Below are 12,449 nucleotides of genomic sequence, written 5' to 3'. Positions count from 1 at the left end.
GAGATGCTGCAGACTGCGTTTAGCATGACTTTCTTTAAATCAATAGGCAGAACCTTGGTTACCTTTCTGCTGTGGTAATTGCAGCTTAAAATATTAATTGGAAAAGCCCCATTTTCCTTACTCTCGCTCTTTTTTGCCATATCAGGTATGTTAGAAACTGTTCTGGGAAGCATGGAGAAGTGAGGAAATGGTTGGCGGAGCAGAGGAGAAAGAAAGGGAGTACACGCTGTGGAAAGCTGCACTGTTGCTGTAGTTTCCTTTCCCCTCACTGAGGTTTAATCACTAGTTGGAGGAAATTGAAATGTTTGAAGAAGGAGGGCCAGTGCAGGGTGGAAAAAGGAGGGGAAGACAGGATAATTCAATAATAAGGCAAAGAGCAGTTTAGCAAAGCAATGCTCAATAAATTGTACTATGGAACTCTGTAAGTTACTAGGGAGTCAGAGCCATCCAGGGCATATGGCAAAATTGTCCTACTGTTTCTTTTGCAGATCTATAGACAGGTTCTATACCAGACTGCCAGATTGGAAGGATTCACACTATTGTTTCTATAATTCCCTTCTTCCTAATTTTAGGGGCAGAAGTGCCAGCTGGCCATCCATTTTCTAACAGCTTTCTTCATACCTCAACACCAGTCCTGATAACTCTGATCCCATACTCATGAAAGAGATCTCAAACTTACAAGCAAGTTGAATCTGAGCTGAATTTATAGTTAAAGTGGCATACTTTCACATATTTTTATAGATGCTGGAAGATGAGTACACCAATTGGATCAGTACTGAAAACATCAAAAGGCTAGATGATACAGGGAGGAAAAAGGCAAGGAACTCTGCTGAAAGAAATACCAAAACAGTTATTGTCCATGTGGTAGAAAAAGTAATGAATGAAGAGTCTTAAGACCTGGGGTCTAGCTGCAGCTTTCTCCTAACTAGTCACAAGATCTTAAGCAAATTCTGTCCCTCCCTCACAGAATAATGAGTGGAATTTAATAATTTCTTTCTTTCCTCCTCCTCCTCCTCCTCCTCCTCTTCTCCTTCTCCTTCACTTTCTCTTTCTCCTATTCCTTTTCGTCTTCTTTCTTCTTCTTCTTCTTCATCTTCTTTTTTTTTGAGACAGAGTTTTGCTCTTGTTGCTGCCCAGGCTGAAGTGCAATGGCACAATCTCGGCTCACCGCAACCTCTGCCTCCCAGGTTCAAGCTATTCTCCTGCCACAGCCTCCTGAGTAGCTGGGATCACAGGCATGCACCACCACGCCCGGGTAATTTTGTATTTTTAGTAGAGAAAGGGTTTCTTCATGTTGGTCAGGCTAGTCTCGAACTCCCAACCTCCGGTGATCCGCCTGCCTCGGCCTCCCAAAGTGCTGGCATTACAAGGAATTCAATAATTTCTAAGATCCTTCAAACTTTCATGTTTTAGAAACCATATATTTGTCAACAAATACATATTAGATGTCTGCAATACGCCAAACATTATATACACACCTACAATATTGTATTACCTTTGTTTTTGAAGGACCACATTTCTCTTTGGTTACTCAATTTCCTCATTGTGAAATGTGACTAATGATGACTCTCCTGCTTATTTTAGAACACAGAGGGAGATTTTATCTGAAAGTGATTTGGAAAATCTAAAATGTTCTGTAGCAGATACCTTCGATATATTCATTTGTATTCAAAGGTTTTTCTCTTTGAGATAATAAGCAATAACCTGAACACTCTCTGTTTTACTTGAAAATGTGTGAGATGCCTGATCCAGAGAGAAATTATCCTAATACTGTTCTAGAGTTGTGTGTGCATGTACACACAAAGCTGCTAATTAGATCACAGTAAATGCACAAAGTAACATTGTCTGCTTGAATAATAAAGAATGTGTTCCATGAGATCTCGTCTATTTTATTTATCATTATACTTATAATAGTAATATTTGCTGAAGGAAAGAATGAGTGAAGCAATGAAAGAATGCAGATAGCAGAGATTTCTTTAGTTTTCTTTTCATTACCTATTTCAATTATTGTGTCATCTTCAATATTTAGGTATTTTCTTTGATACTTTTTCTTCTCCTCCGATTACCTCTAGAGGAGAGTATGTTGAAGCCCATTTTGACTCAAAATAATTTATGCTTAGGCATCAAAAGATGTTCGTGTTGCAAACACACATTCCTAAGAAATATTGCTATTGTAATTGCTTCCTGAGATCGCCTTTAACGTGTTCAATATACTATTCTGCTTTAGTTCTGTAGCACCTAACACAGGATATGGCACTGAAAAAGTGCTCAGTAATTCATGAATGATTTGGCCAATCCAATGGAATAACTGGTGTGAGTACCTGGGACAAAGGTACATGACTAATAGGAGTATTGTGTGAGAAATGACACAGGGCTTCTGAAATTTGCCACGGCATATTTAGTCATTTCCATTCAGTGTTAAGATGGTTGTCACCATACAACTCATATCTATTTGTTCACTGTAAATCTTCTCCAGGGTCCCTTCCCACCTTCAAATGCTTTATTTTATTTTATTTTATTTTATTATTTTATTTTATTTTATATTTTTTGAGACGGAGTCTCACTCTGTCACCCAGGCTGGAGTGCAGTGGCACAATCTCGGCTCACTGCAAGCTCTGCTTCCCGGGTTCACGCCATTCTCCTGCCTCAGCCTCTCGAGTAGCTGGGACTACAGGCGCCCACCACTACACCAGGCTAATTTTTTTTTTTTTTTTCAGTACAGACGGGGTTTCACCGTGTTAGTCAGGCTGGTCTCGATCCCCTGACTTCGTTATCCGCCTGCTTTGGCCTCCCAAAGTGCTGGGATTACAGGCGTGAGCCACCTTGCCTGGCCCCCACCTTCAAATGCGTTAATCAGATTCCTTCAGTATTATGAAGAAAACATTATGAAAAGCCTTACCTGATGATAGTAATAACAACCATAACCACTAAGTAGAGAGTCTACATTTATTAATAGCAATGTCATCTTCTAACAGTTATCCAGTGTCCCAGGCCTATCATAAGCTCTTTGAGAATGAGAGTTGTATCTCATGCTTAGCACTTAAGATGGCTACTTAATTTAGATAGAAGAAGAATGTGGTTATTTGCAGGCAGAAGGCAACTTGATTCCTCACATGGTACTATATACTAAGACACCCTAAACCCCCAGTTTTACTTGTGGTAGTTCTAGCATGTTCCTTCATTTAAGGAGTCTTTTGAATTCCGTAATTTCCAGATTCCACCTGAATAAATGGCGGAGATGGCATTTGAACGCAAAGTTATTCTACCCTGTCCCCTTCACATAAAAGGCAGGCTTGGGATCACTTAGGTTTGGGGGGCATAAACATCCTCTCAGTGTTTGAGTACCAAAGAAATGATGAACTAATATCAGTAGAAAAGCAACAGATTGGTTATCAATCAGTCTGATGGTGATTATTTTAAGACTTTTGCCACCAACTGAACTGCCCCAAAGCAAAACGCTCATGCAGTTTGACCCTAATTTCTTTTACACTTTCTTGAGAGGTTATTATGCAGTGCTTCCCTATTTAAAACACTGTTTTTACCAGGGGATATTTGGGGGTCTTCTGCATTACAGGCTAAGCAATTCAGTCTTTTCTCAAGAAAAACTGCCATGTTACATCTGGGCAAAAATGGAAACTTAAAAAAGAATCCTCACATCGTTTTATTTTCCTGTGTGTATGTGTGTGTGTATTTTGTCCCACATAAGTATTTTATTATTTCCTAATCGAAGCTCATTCTTCTCTATGAGGCGCTGCCCTGATATTTTCTCCTGACAAATCTCCCGGAGCAGATGGTCCCTTCAGGGAAGCTCAGGAAAGTGCTGGGTGTCTAGTTATGCCTGGCCCATCCCTCCCTCTTGGGGCCTCAAATGACAAGTCATCAAACCAGTTTCTCTCCAGCGAAGGATCCTTGATCCGGTAGCAGCAGGTTTGGGTTTCAGGCACTGCAGAGAACCTTTGCAGTTGGGTTTAGCAGCTACCCAAGTCTGCAGCCTGCGCCGGTCCTGGGGGTGAGAGTGATATCCCTGTTGTCCAATCAGAGACGCGGGTTTCCCTGCGGTCCCCGCCCCACTTTCCCCGCTGCCCCAATAACCGCCCTAAAAGGCCGGGCTTCTGCTGTCAAGTAGCCAGGGTGGGCTCCGCTGAGGCGAGGAGGGGCGCGGGTGGGGAGATGCACTCCCAGGTGTTTGCCGCGGAAGTGGGAAACCTGTAGGGTATGATCCAGCTGTGCCGCACCAAGGCGAGCAGGAGCAGGGAACAGGTAGGAAGCTGGACTTTTCCTTCTTTGCAGATAAAATAAAGAATGCGCATTTCCATGCCGTTGCTTCCCTTCCCCCAGCCCCGCCCCGCCCTCGTCACCCCCACATCTCCTGTGGACGCTGCAGCTCTCGCCGTGAAGTACGGCGCGGGAAGGACTGGGGCGGAGGTGGCTGGGGTGCCGGGAAGCAGGGGTGCGGGATGCCGGAGCCCTGGGGTGCCGGACAGGGCAGGACGGCAGTACCCTAGGAGAGGGCTCCAAGCCGGGGTCTGTGTCTCGTCAACTTTCCTCTCGGAGGCTGCCACCGCCGCCAGCGCCGGGAACTCGCCCCAGGGATGCCATGTCGCCTCGGCAGGGGAGGGGTGGGGAAGCAGAGAGGTCGGCAGCCCGGGGCGCGCAGATCTTTCGCTCCTGACGCCGGCCCGCACCTGCTGATCTTCCCCATCCCACCTGGGCGCCTGGCTAGCGCATCCCCGAAAACCTGGGAGCGGTTGCGGAGAGGGGAAGAAGGGACTTGTTTGTCCCCTGGCCCCTCTGTTAAGATCTAGCTCCCTTCAGGAGATGGGGGTGGGGAACAATCCCTGCAACTCGAAGGGCACGTTCCGATTAATCACATCTCCGTTGAGAAGGCACCGGCCCTTCTCCACGATCTGCCGCAGGCGGGAGGGAGAGAACGCGGAGCCACTGCCCCTTCCCTCCTAGCCTGGCGCTGTCTACGGGAACCACCTTCACACCTAGTTTCTGAAATGTGGGTTTGGCTTCAGGGATTCCCAGGGAGTCAAATGATTATGCCCGGATGAGCTCCGAGCGGCTGCGAGGCTGCCTCGCTGGGTGACCGCATCTGTGTAGTAGGTGTTGGCCCAGTGCCGGTTCCTGCAGGAGTCAGATTGCTGGGAGCAGTAGGCAGAAGAATTGCAGAGAAATCCGACGCTGCATCACCCTCTGGGACTGATGACACCCTGTTTGGAAAATTCCTGAAAAATTGGGATGATGGGAAGGAGGAAGAGGGGATAGCTGTGACCTTTCCTTATTTATTTATTTATTTTCATGCCAGCCCGGGCATGGGTATTCGTACGTGTGCTTGTGTGTGCACATCTCCAAGGTGGAGCTATATATAGCTCCTGCATACCCAGCCCGGCTTCCCTGCTGCTGAGCCGGCTGCCTTGGCCTTCTCAAGCAATCTGGAAGCACTGAGTGGGAGGGGCAAAAGGGAATCCAATTCTCCATTGGGGGAACAGCGGGAGAAGCATTCAGACTGCTGAAAGCCTGAGTGAAATAATGCTTTTGTAACTCACGTAAAGATCAATATTTCATATTTCATGTTTTCAATATGTCATATTTCATGTTTTCAATATTTCAGTATTTTGAAAACATTCTTAGAGTGCCCATATGATTTCATCCATTTCGCTCCATTTTTCAGTTTTCTAAGTGTACATATGAACCTTACCAGCCCGAAGTGTAACACAAATCAAATTAATACATGCCGTATCTGGAATATTTTATTAGACTGGGCATAATGGTTTGGTTATTTGGTAGTAAATTTATTTGAGTGATAACTTATAGCTAACAGCATTTGGGGATCTGGGAATGGATCCACCCACTTTCCAGGACTAAGGAACTGTTAGAACCCTTGCGGGTGTAGATTTGATGTATTTCTTTGTACAGATTTTACTTGTGGACCTGATATTTAAATTTGTACTGCTTTTTCATTTCACATCTATTTGTACTACGTGGACTTTCTTTTATAGATTGATGTATGTGCATTTATCTTTGCCATTCCCTAAAATTATTTATTCCTGATGACAACCTTTCCATTTTCACAGATGAAGAAACTAAGATTTAGAGGACACAAGTGATTGGTTTAAAGTCTTCTGAAAACTTGAATATTCCAACAACCTGCTGTGTAATTTTACTGCATAGCAGTTTCCCCTCAAATAGAATACTTTTTAGCTTCCCAGGATTTTTGGTCCTGGTAACAAAATGTGGTCAAAGATGATACCAGAAACAATATAAACCAAGTTTATTCAGTTCTAGCCTGACATGTATCCCTACAAAAATCAATTATGTGTTTTAAGAACAAAATTCTAACTTGCCAAGTCATTTTGAAGATAAATGATTTAATCTACCAAGTTACCATCACAGGCGAGCTGGCTTTTAATTTTGCTCTGCAACTTCCTAATGATCTGATTTGGAGCAAGTTAATTAAACTCTGAGAATCTGTTTCCTTGTCTTCAAAAGGAATTTTATAGCATTGAATTTTCAGGTTGCTATGAGGGTCATAAAAAAGTATGCATGTTTCTGTCATGGGGATGGGCACATAGTGGGTCATTAATAAATAGAGCTACTACTGGTAATTATAACAATACATAATTATTGTATTGTACATTGGTTGATACATTGGTATGTATCAACTAAATGCATTTTAAAATTCAGGGTTCTAACAAAACAATCACTCCTCTTCAGAATCTCTAGTAGACTATTTTCACTTGGAAACTTAATCATGCTTAGTCTTATTTTGTTGCTTAATCCTCATTTGTATGTCTGATTTGTTTTCTAATTAGGAAGTACTTTGCAGAAAAAGACTATGCTTATAATCTTTTTGTATACCCCACCACATTGAACACAGTCCTATAGTAAGTAGCCTTAAAGATTCTTGTTCAGGAAGCATCATCCTAAGAAGCTAAATGGGTGCTGCAATGATTTGGGGATAATTTTTTGGTAGAAGGCTATGTATTGGGAGGAAACTTCCTCTGGCTTTATGATCCTCTCCATGAGGAGTAATGGATGACATAAAGTGTTTCTATGTCCTTCCATAGAATGATTCGGTTTTCCAGTAGGGGTTATGACTATGTACTGGTTCTATGTATTCTCTTGTATCTTGTGTCCCTTGAGACCAACTAGAAAGAGCTGAAATAGACAATTTATATTTCGGTATACAAAATATGCTCTGTAATTGCCTTATTTCAAAAACATCAACCAATCCTTCAATTTCCATCTATTTCTACATGCAAATTGGCCACGGTTTCTATCATATCCCACAACCTATTCTAACTCACCAGTAAGCTCCTCCTCCTCAATTCCAATGTTTGTTTTCTTTTTTATTGGTGTATTATTCATTGTTCTCTTCTGACGTTCTATTTTCCATATTGTCCATCTTGTTCTTGAAATTTTGCTCCTTGACACTACAATGCTCTGATACCATACTTTTTTCTTAATTTTTCTAACTTTCCTTTGTCTCCCTCTTATCTTCTCTTTCTACTTCTAGCTTTCAAGCAAATCCCCCAAATTGATGACAATTTATCTTACTGAAAATAAAGTTCTCCTTCTGCATTTCCATTCCTAATCTTCCTTCCATTAGCCATTTCCTTTACACTTACCCTACTGGCTAAGAACACAGGCTTTGGGAGGAAGCCTGCAGGTGTTAATATTTAGGTATCACGATGCAGTTAAGAGAATATCAGCAAGTCAATTGGGGATTATCATAGCATTTACATGAGAGGATTTTGTGATTTTTAAAATATTAAGTGAGATAATGCATGTTAAACATTCAAAATAGGGTTTGGCCCATGGTAATTACTCATAAAGAATAGCTATTAATAATAGCAGTGCTGTTTATAGCAATTGTAATGTACAAGATGAAAACTGGTTTTCCTTTTTCCCCATCGATAGGCATCATTCATAAACTGGCTTTTATCAATGGAGACTACAACTTTACAGGCTTTTTTTTTTTTTTTGAGATGGAGTCTCACTCTGTCACCCAGGCTGGAGTGCAGTGCTGCGATCTCAGCTCACTGCAAGCTCCCTCACCTCCCTGGTTCACGCCATTCTCCTGCCTCAGCCTCCCGAGAAGCTGGGACTACAGGTGCCCGCCACCACGCCCAGCTAATTTTTATGTATTTTTAGTAGAGACGGGGTTTCACCATGTTCGCCAGGATGGTCTTGATCTCCTGACCTCATGATCCGCCCGTCTCGGCCTCCCAAAGTGCTGGGATTACAGGTGTGAGCCACTGTGCCCAGCCTGTTAGTTACCTTTTATGACTTTCTTTCCTCTAATCCAAGTGTTCACTGTATAGTCAGTAATTAATTCATTTTTATTTTCAACTCTAATTTGTATCTTTCTCTGCTTATTCCAGCACTAGTTTCATACTGGCATTCCATGCCTGGATGAGTGCAGTAGGCATGTTATCAAATCTTCCAATATATAAGTCTATCTGCTTTAATCTAAGATGCCATGTATTGTTGGTATAATGTGCTTTCAATTTTCATTAATGCTTCTATTTTCCTTTGAAACTTTCACTGTACTTTAGTTCAAATTTTAAAGAGCACTGACTTTGGAGCAGGAGACTCAGGTCCAACTCTTGACAATAGGACTGATTAGTTGCGTGATCTTGGAAATGTAGCAGCAGGAGGATGGGGCATTATTTCACTTCAATAATATGAATGACCTACTGTGTAAAGTTACATTCAAAAGTCTATTTAATATCACATTGAAAATAGTACTTTATTATCATAAGGACATCTAGAAACATTAAAGAAATACTGAGAATAAAGAAAAATCCACCAAATTCCACAAAACAAGGAGATCCTATTTCAATCTTCCAGTCTTACTTCTATTAATATAAATGGGTATTTTTCAATTATAGATTTGAGTTTATAGTGAACATTCACTTTTGTTAACTTTTTAAACTTAATATACCATAAACATTTATTCATTTCATTTAATATTCTTACTGGCCATGTTTTTTTTTTTTTTGGCTGTCAATATTCTGTAATAGATCTTTAGATTGTTTTCAGTTTTGCACAGTCATGAAAATGAACCTTTATTATATTAATATTTGCATTTCTGACCATTTCCTTATGACAGCTTCTTAGAATTTACCCAGGCAAAAGTGTAAATATTTTTAGCTTCGTAACACTTACTGCCAAATTGCTTCCCCCAAAATGTAAGCACAGATTTATACTCTACCAGTGGTTGTACCAGTTTGGCCATACTCTCATTAACACTTGGTACTATTTTTAAAAATTGGGATCATTTTGACAGTATAAATTCTGTATCTAGTTTTCTTCTGAGTTATTGTTCATATGATTTTGGAAAAGTTCAAAAATGTTATTATATTTATTGGTTCCTTGTATTTCTTAATTTGTGAATTTCATTGGAGTGTTCATATTTTCTCATGTAATAGGAAATCTGTGGTATGCTGCAAAAATTTTCCTCACCTTGTTCTTTGCATTTTAAAAAATGCTTTCTAACACAGAGAAATGTATAGCCTTACTGTAGTTTATAAATCTATTTGCAGTAGTGTCTCTTTGTAGCTTTCAGGTTCAGAAAACTTTCTGCCACTTAACGGAGAATTGAATATAAAAGCAACATATGATGGTGCTATTGCTGAACTTCTTTCCTCCTTTGAAGCAGAATCTGGCTTATGTATATCATATGTATATCCCAGTGCGAAATGGCTCCTGGGGACACATAAAATTCACTCAGTCTATTAAGATTCCATTATTCTTTAGGCAGCTCCCCATGAAGTGAATAGTACCTTAATTCTTTCTGAGCTACTACTGTTCATTTCAAAAGAGCCACAGGGCAGAATGCACTATGGAAGATATTAATGGCCAGGTTACTCAGGCAGAGCAGGGCACTTTGTTTGCACAATTATCTGAATGACTCAGGCACTAAATCTGCTTCTGCCAGGATTATCCATATGGTCCTTAATTCACTAGATAATTGTTCACCCCTGTACTTGATTTTGATGGTGTAGACCTGAGCATGTCATTACTTTTCCTTCCCTGTTTTGTTACCACTCTAAATGCTTAGTGCTGGTTGCATTAGTTTCTTTTATGAGAGGCAGGTTGCCTGGTTCTTCAGTGCATAGGTGTTAAGAGTTATGCAGAGCTTTGCATGAAACCTAGCTCAGTCAGTTACTAGCAGTGTGCTTTGAGGCTGGCCACTTATTTATTTGTTTATTTTTTTGAGGCAGAGTCTCGCTGTGTTGCCCAGGCTGGAGTGCAGTAGCATGATCTCGGCTCACTGCAAGCTCTGCCTCCTGGGTTCACGTCATTCTCCTGCCTCAGCCTCCTGAAGAGCTGGGACTACAGGTGCCCGCCACCATGCCTGGCTAATTTTTTTTTTGTGTGTGTGTGTGTTTTTTTGTAAGTAGAGATGGGGTTTCAGCGTGTCAGCCAGGATGGTCTCGATCCCCTAACCTCATGATCCTCCCGCCTTGGCCTCCCAAAGTGCTGGGATTACAGGCGTTAACCACCGCGCCCGGCCATGAGGCCAGCCACTTAAACTTTTTTACAACTTTGTTTTCTGTGTAAAAAACAGATATTCAGAGTTTGAAGTCCCTATTTCATTCTCCTCTCTCATAGTCGCCTTCTCCTGAGTACATTCTATATGTCATAACCACAGTTGTCTTTCTAAAGTCAATCTCATTGTATGCTTCCTCTGCTGAAAATTTTTTGAGTAAGTTCCCCTTTTGTTGTATTAATAAGATGTCTGAAGTCTTTGCATTGCACCTGAAGTCCTTTATTAAATAGTACCTGGTAACTTCTCTAGATTCATTTTCTGGTTAATCAAATTTCTCCCATCTCCAGTCTCCCACAATGTCGATCAACTGAACTGTTTGCCTTCTCCTAATGCATCTTGTTTTCTCTTTTCTCCCAACACCCTCCCAATGTTCCCCATGTTCTATTCTCTCCCATAAATAACCTGTTTTCTTGTCTGCTTTTTAACTGACTGACCTTTTCATGCCTTGGATCAGATGCCACCATTTCTTGGAGGACTTCCCTGAATTCTCAGTCTTAAATTTTGACTCCCATAGTAACCTGTGGATATCCTTGCCATGTCACTTACCATACTACATTGTACTGATTGTTTACTTGTCTCTTGCCCTCACTGTAAGTCCTGGAGGATAAAGGCCATACATTATTTTTCTTTGTGTCTGATAGAGGACCTGACATATAGTTGAAACTTAATAAACATTTTCTGAAGAAATGAATAAAAGAAGGTTAAGACTAAATTAGTTTTTAGGATTTCAACAAATGAAAGATCCATATCTTTACCCTGGAAACCAATCAATACAAACTAAAAATTATATCAATCTTCACAATATGTCAAAAATTAACTTCCTGGTTTTGTTAATTTATACAGGATAAATAAGGGAGATTTTTTTTTTTAATGAAGTATTTTGTAATGAAAGCATGCCTAGGACAGCCAATAATTCCAAATTGCTAAATCAGTCAATAAATATCTTTTAAATAATTCTGCATTTTAAAAGGAAAGAGGAATGTATAGTTACATGGATAATGTAGATGTATAAATTTAGCTGTGTAGGAATTAAATAACGGCAAAGTTAATTTCACTTTTCTTTATTTAATAGAAGGTCTTCCACTGGTGTCATCTTTGGCAGATTACAAAGTATGGTCACATGTGTAGCCTTATTTGATCTTTCGTAACAGTCTTGAAAGTTAGGTTCAACGTCATGGTTATCCACATTTATAGATAAAAAAAAATAAGCTCAGAGAAGTAAGTAATTTGCCCAAGGTTACATGTTAGTGGTAAATCTGGAAAAGTAAGATGATCTGGCTCATAGTTGAGTGTCCTATGTGTTATGCTTGGCCCAGAACATTTCACTGAGAGATGACTGGCATCATTTTGTCTAGGTTAGGGACAACAATCTTGATAATAATAATCCCCTTAATGTCCTAGTAAAAATGTATTACATTATACCTATATAGGGTTTTTGCTTTGATTTTTAGTAATCTGAGAAGAAAACTGACAGAACATTTTGCTTTAGACATATCTTTAAGTCTTATAGTTACTTGCTCATTTAGAACACACACACACCCCCCTCCCCACACACACACCATATTACTCTTTTCAGTTTGTTTGTTTTGAAGTACGTGTCTTTTTATATTAGGTGACAAGTACAATGCTCTTTCCCTTACCTTTTTTTTTTTTTAACTTGAGTTATTAAAATTTTTTTTTCAGCCAGGCATGGTGGCTCATGCCTGTAATCCCAGCACTTTGGGAGGACGAGGTGGGCAGATCACGAGGTCAGGAGTTTGAGACCAGCCTGGCCAACGTGGTGAGACCTCGTCTCTACTAAAAAATACAAAAAACTAGCCGGGCGAGATGGCGGGCGCCTGTAGTCCCAGCTACTTGGGAGGCTGAGGCAGGAGAATGGCGTAAA

At 40.6% G+C, this 12,449-nt stretch overlaps 1 protein-coding gene across 2 annotated transcripts in view; it reads left to right on the top strand.

Annotated features, from left to right (window-relative positions):
* Positions 1–4,106: 4,106 nt before the first annotated feature.
* The window catches only part of CNTN1 (contactin 1), a 409,794-nt gene continuing 401,451 nt past the window's right edge, over positions 4,107–12,449 (top strand). For both annotated transcript variants that reach the window (XM_011936103.1, XM_011936106.1), the window contains exon 1: positions 4,107–4,260. The gene's annotated coding sequence lies outside the window, so the exon portion shown is untranslated. The remainder of the gene's footprint in view (positions 4,261–12,449) is intronic.

This window comes from Colobus angolensis, unplaced genomic scaffold (assembly GCF_000951035.1).
Source record: "Colobus angolensis palliatus isolate OR3802 unplaced genomic scaffold, Cang.pa_1.0 Scaffold150, whole genome shotgun sequence".
NCBI classification, from domain to species: domain Eukaryota; kingdom Metazoa; phylum Chordata; class Mammalia; order Primates; family Cercopithecidae; genus Colobus; species Colobus angolensis.
The sequence above is the reverse complement of the archived record's forward strand: the minus strand, read 5'-3'. Positions and strand labels throughout refer to the sequence as shown.